Below are 21,839 nucleotides of genomic sequence, written 5' to 3' on the forward strand. Positions count from 1 at the left end.
CTAGACAACATACATCTTCTGAAAGCAAATTTTTAGAACAGATAGATGAATAGTCTAAAATAAGTATGATTAAAAATACTTACATAATTGGGAAATAGAACCAGAAATGAATTAAAAGATCAGACTGAGAAACTCTCCTAGAGGCAGCAGGAAAGAATGAAAAAGTAGAAGATGGAAAAGCTAAGAGTTACAGAGGATAGAAGTAGAAGAGCTATTATCTGGATACAAGAAATCTCAGGGAAGAAAAAGAAAACTGGACTGGATGAAATATTTAAAGAAATAACGGAGAAAAATATCCCAGGGTTTTTGAAAAATGGAAGACTTTAGAATGAGAAGGGCTTATAGAGCACCAAACCAGAGAAGGAAAACCTCACTCAGGGAATATCAAAGACAAAAAGTAAATTCCACCACCTTCTAGAAAGGAAGAGCAGTTTAAATACAAGGAAAGAAGAATGAGATTGATATTAGATTTCCCTACAGCAATGTTGGATGAAAGAAAACAATAAAGTAACATGTTTTAAAGATGTTTACTATGGCATTGTTTGTATTAGCAAAATATTGAAATTGACCTGAATGTCCATACAACGGTACACCATGCAGCAACTTAAAAAGTATGTTGCAGGAAAATGTTTATAAACATAAAAAGGTGTTTGCAATAAATATATTGCTCTGTGAGTAAAAGACGTTATACACATGTACAGGATGATTCCATTTTTGTTTAAGTGGAAAGACTGAAGGAATATATGCAGCAATTTTAGTTTTCATCTCCGGGGTTAGATAGGATATGGATAATATTATTTCCTTTTTGCTTTTTTATCATTTACATTTTCTCTGATGAGCTTTTACTACCTTTTTTAAGAGAAAAAAGTGATACTTAACTATTGATTTAACTCTGATAGAACTCCAAGCCTAGATACTAATTGGGAGCTATTAAAACACTCTGAGGCGGCTGCAGCAGTCTTGTTGAGGTGCGAGGAAGCTCGAGTTAAGACAGCGGTGAAAGGAGTGGATCCAGAGAGCGGTACTGGATTGACACTCAGGAAAAATGAACAGGAATTGGTTGGCCGTTGGATAGGGGACATGTCAAGGATGACTCTGAAGTTTCTAGCTTCTCTGATATTTTACTTATCAACTCCTAAATTTAGGTTTGAAAGAACTATTATATATGCCCTTCTAAAGAAATGTTGTGATTCAAAGGGCAGATATTTATACTGTGTTTCCAGCAGCTCCTTCTATGAAAGAACTTTTGAAGCTGATTTGTCCGTACCCGTACATTGTGAGCCACAGATATTTTATTTTCAAGAAAAACATGTTCTACAAACTCTTTCCCCACCTGTGTCATTAAGCAAAAGCAATTGCTTTATTCACTGCTCACCTCTGTCTGAGTTCTTTTGAATGCAGGTTCAAAGGCACATTCCATGAATATATCTTTTTCCCATGCGTGTTGAAACCTGCTGGCAAAATATGTGTTATTTCATACTCCTATGGAAAAATGGGCCAAGTATGTGAATAGACAATTTACAATAGAAGCAAAACAAATGACGGACATTCATAAGAAAGAGTGTTCAATTACCTTAGTAGTGAAAATTAAACCTAGTTTCAAAATGGCAAAAACAATCTCTTAAAAAGATAATCCACAGTGCTGGCAGGATGTTGGTGAGATGAACGTTTTCTTAGATGGTTAGTACACTTTCTGGAAAAGTTCATCACTACATGAGAAGACTATTAAAACTGGTCTTTTCTTCCAATCCAGTAGTCCCATTTGTAGAAATTTATATTAAGGAAATAATTAGGGATATAGTTAAGGATTAATGAATTAATATTTAAGATGAACAACAGTAACATAATGGATAAATAAATTGTTTATCTATCAAAAGCACATTTTCCAAAAAAAATATTTAATGATGTAGGGTAATACTTATGCTACATAAATGACACTCTATATGCCAGGGAATTTTGACTTTTAAAGAGTTTATTTATACCTTTAAAAAGGGGGAATGGAGAAGAAAGAACCTGAAATATCAGTATTGTCTCTGAATGGTTGTATTATTGGTAATTTTTACTATCATTGTTTTTTTTTTTTAAGTTTCTAAAGTGAAGCATGGAGATTTCAAAATCGGAAGCAATCATTAAAAGCAATTTATTTCTAATATACTTCCAGTGATGTTGGGCATTCTTTCAAATTCACATGATAGTTTTTCTTTGTATATGTAGTGTGTGTGTGTGTGTATAAACACATGACAGACAAAGATATCAAAATTGGTTCAGTAATTTAGGAAAATTACCACATGGCCATAGACATATGGTCATTTAACTACAGCGTTGTCTAGGAATTGCTCATCATTTAGTCAACATTTACTGAGAGCCATAAATCCATGCTATATCAGAGGTGGAAAGGACTAAAAAATAATAATTCCAGACATTTATTTTACAAATGGGCTTTGTGAAAATTTGCTTTCACTGTGAGGCACTGGGAAGCCATTGAAAGCTTTCAAAGACAAAAGTGAGATAATTAGACAATTTTAGTAACAATGTGGATGGTTGACTGAAGAGGTAACAGTTGAGGGACAGGACATCCAGATAGAAGGCAATTTTAATAACCTAGGGAGGAAGTAATAAAAGCCTAAATTGGGAACATGGTAGTGGGCTGGAGAACAGATAAAGTTTTGGAGCCTATTTAGGAAGTAGAATTGACATGTTAGAGTCAGATTAATTATGGTGAAAAGAAGAGAGTTAAATATAACAAAGTGTTCTAGGTTAGGTAACTGTAGAAGGTGATGCCATTGCCCGAGATAAGCTATCAAATGCTTGCCCACAATCTCACCACACCATGGGCTTTTCATAAATATCAACTCATCGACTAGTTAGGCTACACTTATGTCTTCTTTAGAGGAAACTGAGTCTGCACTAATAGGCATTTACTTTTACCTTCATGTGGTTTTGAGAAATATAAGAGGAGACCTGTGAATCAGGCACATGGAACACGTACACTGAACTTTAAAGATGCGTTAATAAACTTAGCTAGGATGTGCCAATATGTTCTGTGCCATTTTTGTCTAGATCTTCATTTTCACAGCAACAACACCAAAAACAACTCCTAGAGAAACAAGACTATTTTTAAGTTTTCTACTTTATATCAATTAGAAACTAATTTGAAATGTTTTAGTGTAAAGGTGGGAGATATTTCTGGTCCAGTCACCAGTTAATTAGTTGTTTTTAAACCAATGTATTTTCTTCCTTTCTTTGGGCTCCATATGTTCTTCTCTACCGAGATATGGATCGATGCCCTCAGTAAGACACAGCAGACAGGCGTATACAAAGTGTGCTTTCTTGCAGGCACGTCCTGTTGACATTACCGTGCATACAAGAACCATCTTAGGAAAAAGAAAATGAGAAAGCAGGGATGTAAGAGTGCATTCTTCTGTTTTACTGAAGCTGTTATAGATTCAGTTAGCTCAGCATTAGAACAATCTCAAAAGCATTTGACTCCAGCCACGCACCCAGTGCTTCTGTCACACCTTCACCAGGTGGTCAAGTCCTTGTTCGACTAGCCCACAAAGGGGCTATTTGCTCTGTCAGGGCACTGTAAGAGCTTATCTTTTAGCAAGCAGAAATTTGTCTCCTTGTAGCTGTATTTATTGATCCTAGTACAATGAATCCAGGTCCCCATTTTGTATACCAGTCCTTTAACTGGTCTTAGAGTTTTCTTCTTTATTCTTGCTCTTAATATGTTTTGGTCTCTTCATTATCCTGATTGCTGTATTCTGAACATGCATTAGTTTTTCCTCTATCCTCATTTTTTTAATGAATTTACTTTTTAAGCTATGAAAATAAAGACTTTCTTTTTAAATTTGATAAACAACTATTTCAAACACGTTTTTAAGAAAGGCCTTTTTGCGCATCTCCCTACTTACACATGTGTTTCTGTTTAATTCAGTTTCTAATCCGCCACTGGAGTAATCTATCTAAACTGCATTCCTTCTGTGGTGGTTCAGGCCCTTAGATAAGCAGATGGCAAAATAGAATTATGAGTGTAAGAAAATTATTAAGGGTATTTCCCATGTGCCTGGAAAGATAAAGTGGAGGGAGCTGGAACAGGCGATGAGAGCATTCAGACTGAGATGCAGGTCTGACACGTGTGAAAGGACAGGAGAACAGAGGCGAAAGAGTAGGAAAAGTCTTAGGCTGCATGCTGCAAAAAAACAAACAAAATAGAATACTTGCAATGTAATAAAAGTCAGGCTAGTTTTAGGGTTTTACTTCCATAAAACAAAATGACAAAATATTCTGGAATAATGTCTACAGAATTCTGAGGCAAAACCACCATTTGAACTGAGAATTAGTCAAGGATCTACGTATTACTCAGGATTTATTTGGGAAAACAAAAATTCACTGTAGGTACATCTAAAAGAGAGAATTGTATATACAGAACTGTTGATGAGTATTGAAAGGGTTGGAATAGCAAAGCGGAGAAGGAAAGAGGGTTGGAGGAAAGAAGATACGAAAGGGGTGAGACTCAGAGATCAGAAGCTGGTAAGACCCTTGAGCTGGAGTCAATGATCCTGCACCTTCTGCTGCCTGTTTGAGGTGCTCTTGCACTTGCCTGTGAATCTGCCAAAGGAGTGTTGCTTGGACCAAGGCTGAAACCAAGAAACAAGGGCTACCTCTGCCCACTCTGCTTGAGTCTAAAATCAACCCATCTTTGTTGCTACTACTACAGCTATTGCCAGCAACTGTTGCACTGTTGGAGCCAGAGGAGGAAACTTTGCTCTTCCTGCTGTCTTCTTACCTCCCACTAGTACCTTCTATTAGCAGAACTCATCAGGAAGACAGCTGGCAAGAAAGACTGAGAAATGTAGCTTGCAGACTTCTAAGCTTCTTTAATACACAGAAGGATGGGAACAGGGGCTGAGAGCAGATAGGCAAATGACTGGCATAGTGCATATGCCGGTTAACAATGAACTCAAGGATATGAAAGTTCTAGTATAAAATAGAAGTGAGAATATAAACTACGTAAATAATTTCTAGTTTTATTGCATTGTAATAAGAGTTTTTCCCTCAAATTTCTATTTTTTTAAACAGTGTTTTTTTGTGCTTTAACATATGAATTCTTATATATTTTTTAAAAGAACTAGTATTTTTTTACTTCTGATGTACAAAAGATGAAAATTACACACATACACACATTTATTTATATTTAATATCCTTCTTGCCATCATCGGTGATTTTTTTACTTTGTCTAAACTCTTCTTCCATGTAAGCAGAAACAAATCACTTTTTCCAAAGGAAGTTCTGGTCAATGGGGCTAGGTAAGAGGATGGAAGGGAACTAATCATGGGCTGCAAAGCTTATAGATCTTAAAAGAACTATCAAAGGAATACCAGACTCCTCCTCATGTCCTGAGTAACATCCCTTTGTTTCACCTCTTATTTCAGCCATGGCTGCAACAGACATTCCTTGAGCCTTCCACCTACTTTGTGTTAACAGTTTTTCTTGCTCAAATGAAGACCTAGTGTCTCCATGTCTTTCACTTTCTGCCTGGAAAAGCCATTTTCTTATTTTATAGAAGCTGCTAGAAGAAACCAGCCTGTGAAACCAGAAGGTGCCAAGGAGTTAATGCCCCAGGGTCATCTCCTAATCAATGGGAGACAGGGCTGATGTGTAAATAATTCTCCGGATCTATCCTCTGTAATGCTATTATGAGTTATTTTCTATGCTCCTCTGAAAGTTCTGGTTGGAGTTGAGTCTCATTTGTCCTCCATGGGGTCCTAACAATGCAAATTTATGTTTGCTGCCCCTGCATCCCTCATTCCTACTCCTTGAGATTACCTCCTAAATAAACTACCTGCACGCAGGTCATTGTTTTCGATTTTGCTTTACGAGGAAACTCAAGCTAAGTTACAAGTCAAATTCATAACAGAGATCCCACGCAGCACCATTTTGAGGAATCTGGGCAAAAAGAAGAAATGCCTCATTAGACACTGAGTGAAAAACAAAAGGCACTAGTGGATTTGCAATAGGGTAGAGAAAATAGGACCTGACAGAACTTTTCCAGGTTGCCTGACACCTTTCATATCAGAAGCAACAGAGCTCCTAATGAGGTTCAGAAAATTCTGCCATTCTCTTCCCTCTGCATCTCTGCTACTCCTTCTCCACCTACTGAAGTCTTGATTCTGAAAGTAAAAGCAATGACACACACACGTGCAGACACACACATACACATCATCTACTCTCTATCAATCCATCTTTATATGTGCAAACATATCTATCCACAATATGCTTACTATATATATATATATATATAGTGTATACATATATGTATGTATATCTTTTGCTCTAGACTATTTTACATTTAATACTACATTTAGTGGATTTTAATATATTATTTAGACTATTCAACCTCAACTCCTTTTCTCCATGGTGGTTGTCCTCTTATTCACATAGTTCCATGACTTTGGTTGATTTCAAAATTACCAGTAAGTTCTTTTTAACTGCCCTTTTTTCTTTCCTGAGCTCTAATTTTGATGAAATGTCTAGGTTATCCAAAGCACACCTTTAAGCAATTTTATGAACCGTAATTTCACAGACTTTGCTAAAACTTGAGACTTATTCCTGTTATCTTTGTACACAAAAAGTAGCTTATTATTAGTGCAATTTTAGGGTCATAAAAAGTTTAAGCTATATTGCTTTTTTTAAGAAAATAGCAATTGTTGCAGAGAAGAAACAGAGACTCACTTGGTTTTAATTGCTTTGTGGAAAATATACTTGGGTCCCTACTGATCTACACACCACCACCACCATCCTTCAATGCTAGCTGGAATGTTTTTGAATAAATTAACTAAAAATTAGTTTACTCATTCAATGCATATTTATTGCATATTTCCTATTTATCAGACAGTATTTTTGGTGTTGGGGTATAGCACTGGATCACAAGTTAAAAATTTCAGCTTTCCTAGAGCCTGAATTCTAATTTAGGAAAAAAAGACAACATATAAGATATGTAAATATATGTAATATTTTTAGAGAGTGATAAGTGCTGGGGATTTACTTATTAAATTTAAATATCTTACCAGAATATTTCTAAGCAAAAATCTGCTTTCATTAATCTACGCTTAATGCCACTTTTCACTTTAACCCTAAAGTCTTTTATAAAATCTGGAAACTCTAATCTATTGTATTCTTTCTCTAATTTTAAGTTTCTTTTCACTTTTTCTTCATTTTACAAATATTTTTCAAGAACGTCCTTTGAATTATTAATTTTATTGTCTGCAGTCTCAATTAACAATTTCCAGATTCCAACAGTGATTTAATTTGTTTATATTCATTCTCACATCATCTTAAAGTCATCTATTTTAATAAGAGAAACTCATTCATTCATCCATTCAAAAGATATTTAAGTCTATTTTGTGCCAAGTGCTAGAGAATGCTAAAATGAAAATACTTGGAGTAATATCCTCTTATATTGACAATAGAAAACAAAAAAATTTTAAAGCAATTTTCCTTTTCTCTGATGGTCTAAGTCTAACCATGGGAAGAATTTACACTTCTGCACTGCATATTTCTTTTTTATAAGTTGCATGTTGACATTTTGTGTTTACTTAACTTTCAACAAAAAGATTCCTATTTAGTCTACGGGTTTGAGGACAGCCAGGATGTGAGGATCACACTCGGTTTTTCACAGTAGGCCGAGATGCTGGCAGGCTACTTGACTGCTCATTCACATGGAGGGTGGCTGAGTTCTTAAGGGCCCGAGTTGCTGGCTTTGGCTAAATTAGATTTGTGCATTCATTATTCATTTCCTTTGTTTTTTTGTTTATTTATTCATCCAACCAGTTTTGTAGTGGAGTCCAATTTGAAAAAGAAGAGAAAGAGTTGCTAAAGGCTTATCATGTTGATAGTGGGACTTTGAAGCACATGGAACACGGGAACCAGTGGAAACTTAGGTGGAGCATTTTGCTTGTGTTTTTATCTTTAAAAATAGAGATTTGCCTAGAGGAAGTTTGGATGCTGGCAAGAAAGAGGAACAACTTGAAGCCGTGGCTCAAATGGGCTAAGTGATGAAAGAGTTAAGTGAGAAAAATGGAGAAGGCTCTGAATAGAAACCAGTTCTTAGTCCTGACCCAATAGGAAAGAGGTTTAAAAAAATTTCTTCTAGAAACAGGATACTGGTTTCCCATTTCATAGTGGGATTACGTTGAACATAATTTCTTCTGCAGATACTTTCGTAGTTTTATTAAGACTTTATAGCTTATTGTTCTTTCGAATTTATAAATGAGAAATTTCTCGTATTCTAAGCTATGGAACTCCAAACTATTTTCCATCATTTTATTATGAAAAACATCAAATATGAAGATTGAAAGACTTTTATTATAAACGGTAAACTTTGTTATATGTTTAAAATTATTGTACTTGTTTTATCACATATAGAGCGAATTGTCATCCCTCTAGCTAATCAACCTATCTACTTTTTAAAAATTGCAGATTTTCCTTTCTCCCTAAGTGCTTTAGCATCCATAGCATTAACTAGGGTTCAATAATTTTGTAGTTTTTAATGCAAAACTTATATACAATGAAATATACAAACCTTAAGGGTACCTTTGGTGGGTTTTGACAAATGCTGTGTAACTCAAGCTTCTAGCAAAATATAGAACATTACTATCTCTAAGTTCTTTCATGGACTTCTCAGTCAATTTCTCCCTTAATGCCCTCAGAGTCGAAAATTGTTCTTATTTTCTTCCATCACAGATTAGTTTCGCTTGTTTTAGAACTCCAAATAAACAGAACCACATGGTGTGTATTCTTTTGTATAAGACTTCTCTTGCTCAGCATGTTTTTGATATTTATCCATTTTGTGTTTCAATAGTTTGTTTCTTTTTATTGCTGAGTAATATTCCATTGTATAAATATATCACAGTTGATTTATTTTTTATTTATGGACATCTGGCTGTTTCCAATTTTTGGCTATTTTGAGTAAATCTGAAATTTAATTCAATAATATTTTCTTAAGTATTTTTGCATCTATGTCCACGAGGGATATTTATTTGTAAATTTCTCTTTTTCTATCTTTGTCGGATACCAGTATTAGGATTATGCTGGCCTCATAAAATGAGTTAGCAAGTATTTTCTTTTCCTCTAAATTCTGTAAGCCTTTGTATACATTTAGTGCTATTTCTCTGTATTCATTTGATAGAATTCACAAATAAAACCATCTGGGCCCAGAGTTTTCTTTGTGGAAAGGCTTTTGATGATTGATTTAATTTATTTATTAAACATAGGATATTTCAGATTTTCAGTTTCATTTAATGTCCGTTTTGGTAAGCTCTTCCTCTTGTCCCCCAGGATTTGTTCATTTCATCTACATAGCCATAAATTTTCTCTTAAGTATTGCTTTAGCTGTATCCTACACATTTTGATATGTTGAATTTTCATTGTTATTCAATTTTAAATATTGCCTAATTTCCCCTGTTATTTCTTCTTTGACTTGTGGATTGTTTAGAAGTCTATTATCTAAATTCCAAATATTTGGTTTTTTTCTCTAGGTATCTTATTTTTATCACTTCCTAATTTAATTCCATTGTGTTCAGAAAACATCCTCGGTACAATTTCAGTTCTGTTAAATATATATTGTGGCCTGTTTCATGATGAAATATATGGTCTATGATGTTGAATGTTTAATTTACACTTGGAAAAGTGTTTATTCTCTGCTTGTTGGGTGTGACGTTTTATAAATATTCATTAGATCAAGATGCCAAACGTATTGTTTAGATCATTTCTCTCTTTGCTGAATTTTTGTCTGACTGTTCTATCAATTACTGAGAAATCGTTGTTAAATCTACAACATTGTTTTTGGAATTGTCTGTTTCTACCTTAAATGTGTTTATTTCTGCTTTAAGTATTTTAAAGTCCTGCTAGTAAGAATCCACACATTAACAATTGCCATGTGTCCCAGCTGATTTGATCCTTTTATCATTATGAAATTTCCCTCTTTATTTCTAGTAGTACTTTTTATTGCAAAGTTATTTTGTGTAATATGAGTTTAACTCCTCCAGCTTTGTTATGCTTACTGTTTATGTGATGTATCTTTCCCATCCCTTTGCTGTCAACCTATCTGTATCTTTATATTTAAAGTGAGCTTCTTGAAGATAGAAGATGGCTTTGATTTTTTTATATATTTTGATAATCTGTGACTTTTAATAGGAGAGTTTAGTCATTCATATTTAACGTAATTGTTGATAGGGTTGGATTTAGGTTTCCTATTTTATAATTTGTTTTCTGTTTGTCCCTTCTGTGTTTTGTTCCTCTGTTCTTCCATTTCTGTCCTCTTTTGGATTTTTGAAAATTTTCAGAATATCATTTTAATTTTTCTGTTGGCTTTTTACATATACCTGTCTGCATTATATTTTAGTAGTTGCTCTAGGGGTTAAAACATGCATCTTGGGGCTGGCCCAGTGGCGTAGTCGTTAAGTTTGTATACCAGGCTTCAGCAGCCTAGGGTTCACGAGTTTGGATCCCAGGTGAAGCCCTACACATCGTTCGTCAAGCTATGCTGTGGAAGCATCTCACATATGAAAAAACAGAGGAAGATTGGCACATATGTTAGCTCAGGGCCAATCCTCCTCATAAAAAAGAATACGTCTTTAACTTCTCACAATAAAACTTAGAGTTAATATTATGCAATTTCATATATAATGCCCCTCACTTTATACTCTTATGGGCATGTTTTATTTCTATATGCATTATAAACTCCATGAGACAATGTTACAATTTTTGTTTTAAATAGTCATATAAATCTTAAAGAAATTTAGAAGAAAAGAGAATAGTCATTTATCTTTACTTTATATTTGCCAATTTCAGTTCTCTTCCTTCTTTCTGAGGATATGAGTTTTCAATTGCTACTATTTTTCTTCCAGCCTCGGAACTTCCTTTGGCAATTCTTTTAATTTATGTCTGCTGGCAACAAATTCTCTCATATACTTTCTATCTGAAAATGTATTTTCTCTACATTCTAGAAGAATATTATTACTAGATATAGAATTCTTGGTTGAAAGTTTTTGTTTCTTTGATTTTTTTTCATCATCTTAATAATATTTTTTCCACTGTCTTCTGGGTTTCAAGGTTTCCACTAAGTAAATGGTATAATGATTCGTTTTTTCCCTCCGTATGTTATATTTCATTTTTCCTTGACCACTTTTGAAACTCTTCTCTTTTTCTTTGGTTTTGTGCAGTTTTATCTTGATACATCTAGGAATGGTTCTCTTAATATTTTTCCAGGTTGGGAATGTAGAGGTTCTTAAATCTGTAAATTTATCTTTCACCAAATTTTGAAAAGTTTCAGCCATTATTTCTTCAAAATGTATTCTGTTCCATTTTCTCCCTTTTCTTCTGAGACTGCAATTACATGTATAAATATATCTTTTGATATTGTTCCATAAGCCCATGAAGCTCTGTTAATTTATTTTTCAATCTTTATTCTTTCTATTCCACAGACTAGATAATTCCTATTGATCTATCTTGACACTCACTGAATATTTCTTTTGTCTCCTCCATTTTCTTGCTAAACTCAACCGGTACATTTTATATATCAGATATTTATAAATCAGATACGTTCATTTCTAGAATTTCCCTTTTCTTGCATTCCTTCTATTTTTCTGCTATTTCCTATCTTTTCATTAATTGCAACCGTATTTATACCTACTGCTTTAAAAATGAGCAGAGGCATAGTAACTGCTTTAAAATCCATATCTGCTAGTCACAAAGCTAAATTATTTCAAGAGTGGTCAATGTGGATTGTTTTTTGTCTAGAGAATTGGTCAAATATTTCTGTTCCTCTTTATGTTGGGTAAATTTGGATTGCATTCTAGATGTTGTGAATTGTTATCTTGTAGAAACCCTGGATTCTTTTTTATTCCTCTGAAGAGTGTTGATATTTTCATTTTAGTAGGTAATTAAATTGGTTGTACTGGAGAAATAAATGTTCCTTCTTGGTAAGCAGCTCAAATATCAGGTAAGTTTTTGTTTTTTCCTTGTCTGTGCTGCTTTGAGTTTGAGCTAAATTTATCATAGAATCTGAGACCTCCCCACTACACTAACTTTTTCCTTTTTAACATTTCCCCTTCACTCTTCAACAGCTATAACTTCCCTCAACTCTAACCTCTGGACCTTCAGGATAGAGAATCTTGAGTTTTCTATTCAATGTTAGCTTATTCTCAGACTAAAATCCATAAAACAGAATATTCAATTCATGCAAGTCCCTTTTTCTAAGTATATGGCCCTCTCCGCAATCTGTCTAATGTTATTCACATTTTCTCAAGTTATTGACTTTTTGTATTTGTGTAATTGTATTGTTGTTGATATATTTGGGAATGTCAATCTGATAGGAATTTGATTTGCCTTTCAGGAGACAGAACTTACTTCAAGCTGTTGTGATCTTACATGTGATCAATTTAACAACTGCGCTTGCAATCCAGTAACTTTTTATAACAGTTTTATTGAGATATAATTTGTATACCACACAATTCACCCTTTTAAAGTGTACAATTCAAGATTTTTAGTATATTCACAGAGTTATATAAAAATCACCACTATCTCATTTTAGAACATTTTCATCACCCATAAAAGAAACTCTGTTCCCTTTAGCAGTCATTCTGCATTCACCCTTCCTCCAGCCCCTGGCAACCACTAAACTGCTTTCTAACTATATGAATTTACCTGTCCTGGATGTGTCATATAAATGGATTCATAGAATAAGTGTTCTTTCACGACTGACTTCTGCCACTTGACATAATTTTCAAACTTATCCATGTTGTGCATGTATCATTACTTCATGACTTTTTAATGCCAAATAATATTCCAGTGTATTGGTATGCCACATTTTGTCTATCCATTCATCAATTGATGGGCATTTGGGTTGTTTCTACTTTAGGTTATTATGAATAATACTACCATGAACATCTTGTAAAAGCTTTTGTGTGGATATATGTTTTCATTTCTATTAATATATACCTAGGAGTGGGATGACTACATCATATAGTAACTTTATGTTTAATTTTTTGAGGAACTGGCAAACTATTTTCCAAAGAGGCTGCACCATCTTACATTGCCACCAGCAATGTATTAGGATTGATAAAATAGGATTTAGGTTTGCCATTTTGCTATTTGTTTTTTATATGTCTTAGGCCATTTTGTTTCTCTATTTCTCCATTACTGCCTTCTTTTGTATTAACTAGGTATTTTCCAGTGTGTAATTTTATTTATCCTGCTGTTTCTTTTATGAATATTATGCTTTTTTAAAGTTATTTTCTTAGTGAGTTCCCTAGAGATTACAATTAATTTCTTATTTATAACAATCTAGTTCAGCTTACTACCAACTTAAGCTAAATAAGTATACAAAAATAAACTTACTCTAAGATAGTTCCATTGCTTTCCCACTATTTTGTGCTGTTATTGACATACAAATTACATCTTTATACATTTTAAGTCCATCAACACAGTTTTATATATTTTGCTTTATGCTGTTGTTTTTTTAAATGAGATAGAAGAAATTAGTTATAAACAAAAATATATTTGTATTCTCTTCTATATTTACCTATGTAGTTACTGTTTATGTTTTCATGTGGATTAAAGTTATTGTCTGGTGTCCTTTTATTTCAGCCTGAAGGGTTCCCTTTGGTATTTCTTGTAGGGCAGGTCCACTAAGAATTAATTCTCTCAGTTTTGTTTATCTTTTAATGTCTTAATTTCGTCTTCATTTTTAAATGATAGCTTTGCTGGATATAAAGTCATTGGTTTACAGTCTTTTTCTTTCAGTGCTTTCAGTATATCATCCCACAGCTTCTTGGCCTCTCGGTTTCTGGTAAGTTAGTTGTTACTCTTATTGAACATTCCTTATACATGATGAGTGTTTTCTCTGTCTCTTGATGTTTTCAAGATTCTCTCTTCATTTTTTGACAGTTTGACTATGATGTGTCTAAGCATGAATCTCTCTAAGTTTATCCTACTAAGAATGTTTTGAGATTCTTGGATGTGTATGTTAATGTCGTTCATCAAGTTTGAGAAATTTTCAGCCATCCTTTCTTCAAATATTCTTTCTGCCCTTTTCTTTCTTCTCTTCTTTTGGGACTCCCATTATGCATATGTTGGTATACTTGATGGTATCCCACAAGTCTCTGAGTCTCTGGTCGTTTTTCTTTCTTTCTTTTTTTCCTCTGTTCCTCAAGCTGGATAATTTCAATTGACATGTCTTCAAGTTTCCTTATTTTTCTTTGCCAGCTCTCATCTGTGGTTATTCCCCTCTAGTGATTCTTTCATTTTAATTATCATATTTTTCATCTCTTGTATTTCTATTTGGTTTCATTTTATAAGTTTAATCCTTTTGCTCATATTTTCTATTTGGTGTGGTATTGTTATAATACTTTCCTTTAGCTTTCAAATGTAATTTTATTTAATTATTTTAACATATATATGATATCTGATTTAAACCTTTTGTCTTGTAAGTCCAATATCTGGACTCCTCAGAAACAGTTTATATTTGTTGTTTTCTTTCTTGTATATTGAAGATGTTTTCCTGTTTCTTCATGTGTCTTGTAATTTTTTGTTGAAATTTGGACATTTTAAATAATACAGCATGATAAGTCTGTGAATAGGTCTCTGTCTCCTCCCCCAAAACTTTGTTGTTGTTGTTGCTGTTATTTGTTTAGGGAATTTCCTGGAAAATTCTGTAGTATCTGTATTCTTTGTTATGTGCAGCCACTAAAGTCTCATCTCTGCTTGGTTATCTTAGTGGTCAGATAATCACTGGACAGAGATTCTTTTAAATGCCTTGAACCAGTAAGTTTCTTACTTTTTGCTGTGGGACCCAATGTGTGGGTTGGAGTAGGCTTTCAATGCTCTGGTAGTTTACAATTGTGCCTTAACTTTCACTTCTTGCTTGCACAAAGCCTCAAGGTCATCCATGGATAGAGATTAGAGCCTTTTCAAGTCCTTTCATGGCATGTGCACAGCACTGCACATGCAGATGGCCCTCTGGATCCCCAGGAACATATTAGATCTTTTCAAAACTTCCTATGAAGATCTCATTCCTATTATTTTCCTTTTAATTTGTTGGCTGCCTAAGTATCCCAACCAGCATTGCTGCCTTAGGCAGTTATGATGTTGAGCAATTACCTCTGACATTTTTGGGCAAATGCCCTGTGGATACAGCTTTTCTTGTCCAGTGAACTTTGAGTCACTTCAATTAAAGACAAGCCCTGAGAATGGGGTTTTTCTGGGGAGCTCCAAGACAGGTCAGATAATGGCATTTCTTTGGGGATGGACTTTTAGGGGAGTTCCAAACTCATCCTACACACTCCTATGACTGTTAAATTGCTATTTTTCATAGTTACTATGGTTCCAAACTGGCTGGTTTTCAAGGCTATTATAAGGTTTGGAGGAAGGGAATGGAAAAACGGCAAGTTAGAATACCACAAAGCTCAATATTGTTACTGAAATTCAATTATTTTTCTTGAATAAACTCTCCCTGGATTCTTGCAAACCTTTGGTTAACTTCAAGAGGTCTTAAAAAAATGATTTGACAATTGTTTAACAGTGTTCCCATTGCTCTTACAAAAGGATAGATTTTTGGAGATCCTTACTTTGCTAATGATGCTTTCCAATAAAATAATTTATTTAATTCCTAAATATTTGCATGTACTACAGTATTGATTCTTTAAGTGCATCATAAAGTATTTGAAAATAGAAATTTAAAACAAACGTAATGAAAAGTAAATATAAATGAAAGTTCTAATATCCTCTATTGTATTTTAACAGGTCATCTTCCTGGGATATGAGCTTCCCAGCTGGAAGCTTTCTTTGGAGACTTTTGTCAACTTTTATATTTGGTGTGATTGAGGATGCAAAATGATTAGTCAGGGCTTGTAAGTTCTGTTGATAAAAAATACTGATAATGAGTGTAATTATCAGTATATTTTAAAAGTTTTTAACTTAAATTTTGTAAGAGGAACATTTTTAAACCTTCAAATGTTAGAGAGCATCCAGGAATTCTACCTTTCTTAAAACAAAGGCTTTAAAGGGCATCATACTCAAGGGGTTTTTTGGCTCTCAGAGAGTAGATCAGGAATCCACAAACTATTGTCTGTGGGCCAAATACAGCCTGCTAGGGCTCAAGTCTAGCCAGGACCATTTGCTTAAGCTGGTTTTGTCCAACAAAGGAAGGGTTGAGCCACTGCAACAAAAACTGTATGGCCCACAAAGCCTGAAATGGTTATTGTCTGATCCTTTATCCAAAAAGGTTTCTGATCTTTGCAGTAGAGCAAGATGCACAGTTTGTACTGGACTTTAGTGATTCTCAAACCTTGGAATGTAGGTAAATCATTAATAATATTTGTAAATAAGTACATATTTCTGGGTCCTACTCCAGGAATCATAACATCATTGAGTTACTTGCTCTCTGATTTTCAGTTAAGTCTGATAGATGGAGAGCCCTCCTGGGATACTGAGGAGAGGGAGAAAAGTGAGGTCAGGGTGTCTATTCCTATCGTTCCTTCCCTACAAGCTCCTCTCACTTAGCTGTCTCTCTATCTATCCTTCTGTGTATCAGTGGTCTCATAATTGGTCCCTCTCCTCACATTTTCCGTTGTACAGGGGCTAGATAGTTGAGCACTTATTCATTGGGGTATTTAACCATCCTTTGTGGTTTCTTTAATCCCTATCCACACTTTTGTAAATAATTCCCTTATTCAACTCTCCTAAATTATATTCATTTTAGTGTGCCTTCCTTTTCAAACTGGAAATATGGCTAATACTTCAAGTCTTTCTACTCTTCTTTTTTAAGATCAAAACTTCAGCTCATCCTTTCTCCACATTGACTCCTGTCTTCAAAAATATTATCTCTCCCTCTTGGTTTTGTGCTACTGCGAATTTAATAATTCTACCTTCTATTTCTTTAATCAAATTGTTAATAAAATTAAAAACAATTTAGGGTTAAGAACAATACCTATAGACAGTTACTAGAACACTCCTTCCTGATTGATTTGATGCATTTATAACATTCTTTGGTATTATTCAACCAGTTACTAATGTATTTAAAAAGCCTCTAATTCTCATGACTGCATTTTGGCCATTCTTGATGTCCATGCCCTCTGATTCCTCCAAAGTGTCAAATCCATAGGAATTTCAAGATTTCAGTGGTTACACACATATAGCCTCTCTTCATCTTCTGATCATCAGCTTCTGCCTAGTGGCAGACAAAAATTCATATGTATTTGACAAATGAGTCTCATGAAGTATTTCAGTTTTTTCTAACTTGGCCTCCCTTTGAAGTGTCCTGTAGGAAGTCTCTGTTTTATGACACTGTTGATGTTCTTGTGACCCTTGCCTTTTTACTCTTGATCAAACCTCTTGACATTGAGGTTCATCAGCATTTTAACAACAGAAGTTTCTTGAATTTTTCCTTTTGGCCAGACTATGTTACATGGAGCACCCTAAGCTGAAGAATTAAGATCACCCTGAGGTATCTAGTGAAACAGGTCCATTTGAGATGACAGCATTTATGTATTATTTAAACTACATAATACATGTGTGTTTTCTGTTTAGAAAGTTCTTTATATCTTCATTGAGGATGAACATAAGCAAAGACTGGTTCTTCAAAAATTTCCTAAACATAATTTGCTCGTAATTACTTTTATGCAATTGCTCATCAGAAATATATCATTTAACTAATCCAGAGTGATCCGAAACAAATTGTTGTCATTATTATATATATGAAAATATTGTTCTTATTTGTATAATTATTTTTAGCTCCTAAATATAATATTTTCATGAATCAAAGTCAACTTTAATACCTCTTTGTGAGAAAGATACTGACAGTAAGACATAGAGAAAAAATATATGTAGTCAAACTTCAGATTTCAATTTTGATTCTATGAAAGAAGGAGCAGAAATACATTCAGACTCATTCCACTGCTTGTATTTTCTTAAAGGATTGAGGTATATTGGTAAGCTAATGAAGAAAGGGGTCAACAGGGGACCACGACTGAACGGGGCAGAATCAGTAGTATTAGCTAGTGATTCCCCTACTCTTACTTGCTGGTGCCAAAATGTGATTATATAATAAATGAAAACGTAGTGTATTGTGGAAGGTCTTATTCCTTCTTTATTTTTTTCCTTAAAGTATAAATAATAATAGTATTTAATAAGCACTTACTATAGGTGGCCAAAAGCCTGGGAACATAAGCAAATGGCATAACAAATAGGTATTGATATTACAATATATGATTTGTTCAATGGCCTTACCTGATACATTCGATGCCTTGTTTCTCATAAGGCTGGTCAGGATCACCCTCAGATAAAGTTTATAAAACTTGCATCTTGTATGGTTGCAAAGCATGTGTTTTGGGAATTTCTTGAACAGTTCTGCAAGGCACATTCATTCCTTGGATGTTTGGCAAGTTGGCCTCTTTGGACTGGCTATGACCTTGGCTATGACTATTTCCTTTACTTTGTTGGAAATGGATGATCGTCCATAAAAGAGTTAGTCCAACACACTAACTATATCTTTGAGTTTTTGAGCCAGCTTTCCAAGTGTGCAATGGAAAATGGCAGCTCTTTCAAGATGATATGTGTTAAAGGGCTCTGCTATTCATTGTTATAATCAGTTCTTTGATCCACTTAGCAGCATCAGCTCAACACATTCATCTTTCATCAATCTGTAAAAAATATAAAACTATGACATTTGTATTTCCAGATTTTTTGGACACCCCGTATGTATTGGAGAATCCTCTAAGAATTTTTAATTTAATCCTCATAATAACAACGAGTTGGCTTCTATTATTACTTCCACGTTGCAGAGGAAGAAATGGAGGCAGAGGGAAATTAAGCAACTTGACTAAGATCACAATGCTGGTAAATGGAAAAATAGGGGTCTTGGGTTTGGGGAAAGAGAATAAATTAAAGGGAGAAAAATAAGTGAAGAAATACTATGTTAGCTAGGAAAACACAAATATTTTGTTGTATGTTTATGTAAACTGATGAATTTTTAATACAACCTACTCTCTGTCTTGCATATTAAATGTCAAACTTTTAAGGAATGCTAAAATGGTTTCCAGAGAGCTTTTTTGATAACCATACTTTACCATGAAAATGCTATGTGGCCTTTGACACCTTTTCAGCATCTCTGTGTCTTCGAAAAATGGGGATGGTTGTTCAAGCCATCTACCAGGTGAGTTGCTGTTTGGGAATTTGAGTGTAAATTGTTTTTTGATTTCCTTGGAAGAAAGTCATACTATAAAAACAAATTTGGGCTATTATAATGACAAGTGTGTGAGTGTACATTAATTTCCCCCTTATGTTCTTATTGCCAGCAGATGGAGGTCGAAATTGAATTGCTGCTGACTGTTGTCCCTTGTTATGGCCTGTGGAGATATGACAATTGAGGAAGAACTTAGAGGAATGCCAAGTAGCAGAGCATGAAGCAGTGGGTGTGACCCGCTGCGTTGGACATTTTATGGCTGACAGCATTTGGCAAGAAAAAACTGCAGCCTCTGCAGTAGCCTTGCAAACACGTATCAACGTCAACCATGCCCCCACCCTCACCCCTATTTGATTTACCCTGTAATAGGTGCACTTGCCAAAATCTACTGTTCTAATTTTCAGCTACCTCACTGCCCCCCTTGCAAAATACCTAAATAACTAAATAAATAACACTTGAAGAAATTTCTTTGCTTCACTGCAAATTTAGGCACAGAAAATAGAAAGAAGGCACATAAAACTTCTTGTCCATCCTACTTTGGGATCCTTTTGGGCTTGTCCTGTTTTTTCTGTCTGTCTGTTTATTTGTTTGACCAGAGATTTTTACCTAGGGAGTCCTTGATTCATCTTCCAGGGGGGCTCACTCCTGGGAATTAGAAGCACAACATCAGTGCATGCTACAATGTTCTATTTTTCCATTAGGAGAGAGTCTATAGCTTTCACAAGATTCTCGAAGGGACTGAGGAATTCAAAAAACCTTATGAATTCCTGCTTTGGATCTTTGGTTTATGGGGCAGTGAAACTTTGTATGTTTGCTTTAATGATTGAGACAGAATTTTATGTGAATGAGAACAAGGAGTGGTGGAGAAAAACAGCTTGGAGGGCATTATTACCTTTCCCAATCTTCATTTCTTGTCATGAATTATTAATCATGAGGTAACACTTCATCTGATGCTTTGAAAACTCTCCCCCTGGTAAGAACAGCCTAATTGAATTGGAGGAAGTGGAGCAAGAAGAACTAAGCATGGACGTTGATGGTTTCACCAAAAGCAATTATACACCCTACAGCCTTCTCCACCTGTTTGAAAACCCAAGGCCCACTAATTCTCTGGCCACAAGGGAACGAATGGGAAGATAGAGGGAAAATTAAAAGTGTTGAGCTTCAAACACATCTTCCTTGAGAGTACTTCATTCTGGCTAAGGAGTGTATCGGGGGATAAGGGAGGATAAAGGGTGTGGGCAGGGGTCTGATATACAGGAGATGAGAGTGCAAGCAGTTCAGGCTCTCTGGACTGAATCTTGGCAGTGTAACAAAAACTTTAACACAGGCATATCTCTACCTAGTAATTCCAATTTTAGGAGGTTTGCTTCAGCAATATGTATATCTAAAATTTTGAAATAATTCATATATGTAATAGAATATGAAGGAGTCATTAGAAATTACAATTGAATATGTTTTTATATAAAACCATGTTTTTCATATTTTGTGTAAGAAAGGGCAATAAACCAATATGTTTATATACAGAGTATAGTATAATCCACATTCAGGAGAAATGTAATACTACGGGTTGAGAGATATGTGCCTTATGGCACGTTTGTATATAATATAAGCATAGAAAAACTCTGGTACGATATACACTAGATGATAAAAATGGTCCCCAATAGGTGAGGTGATTGCAGTAAATTTGTTTTTGCTGATCTTTATTTTCTTTTCGTTTTCTTCAATAAGCATGTAGCTTTTTGTCATTAAATACACTAATACAAGTTTAGACAATATCTTCTGTTGCATTTACAGACTTCACGTCAAACATAGATGTCTGTATCAGCAAAGGACCAACTTTTGCCAACTCCCCAATGTTGGGTTCCACCCATCAGAAACTGAAGCTGAGGAGGTGATGGAGAGTATCCTTCTTCCCTCCGGATGACGGGGAGAGACCAGCCTGGATTATTTCCACTCCCTTGTATCCACAACCAGGTCAAACCAGGAGAGTTGCAGCCATGCTAGATAGTATATAGAAAGACTTTTAAAGACATTTGAAAATAAAAGGAAAAAATAATCAACTCAGCTCCTAGAAGAATTCCCTATTTTCTGCTGCTTACATTCCCTTAGCTCTCCGTGCGTACTCTGATCATAGCATTTTCCAAACTATGTTAGAATTACCCTGCCTGCCTTCCTTACAGAATGCAAAATCTGTGCCTTGGTTTCCACTGTACCCCCAATGCCTAGTACGACCCTTCGTCTGTAAGTGCTGAGTGAATAAATGATTAAATGAATGCATGAATGAAGAGCATCAAAGAACTACCAACTTAGCTAGCTTGGATTCCCGAAACGCAAATGCAATGAAATCCAAGACTGGGAAACAGATATTTTTTCAAAGATAACCAGAGTAGAACAGGCGTCTCTAAGGGGTAAGAAATGATGACTCAAAATAGTGCAGGTGGGGATTTGGAAGGGCTAACCAGGAGGGAAGTGATGCTGCAACCACGGAGCTGAAATGAAAACGCAAAGATGGGTTGTTGCAGTTATATCCTCCCATTACAGATGACATTACTGTAAGGATGAAGGAACAAAGGTTGTTTAGTTTGCAGAGAAGTGG

At 34.8% G+C, this 21,839-nt stretch overlaps 1 long non-coding RNA gene across 2 annotated transcripts in view; it reads right to left on the reverse strand.

Moving 5' to 3' along the window:
- Positions 1–21,839, reverse strand: part of LOC139079053 (uncharacterized) — a 138,744-nt gene that overhangs the window by 13,780 nt on the left and 103,125 nt on the right. For both annotated transcript variants that reach the window (XR_011532311.1, XR_011532310.1), the window contains one exon: positions 1,376–1,451. This is a non-coding gene — a long non-coding RNA (uncharacterized lncRNA). The remainder of the gene's footprint in view (positions 1–1,375; positions 1,452–21,839) is intronic.

Source organism: Equus przewalskii, chromosome 24, assembly GCF_037783145.1.
Source record: "Equus przewalskii isolate Varuska chromosome 24, EquPr2, whole genome shotgun sequence".
NCBI classification, from domain to species: Eukaryota; Metazoa; Chordata; class Mammalia; order Perissodactyla; family Equidae; genus Equus; species Equus przewalskii.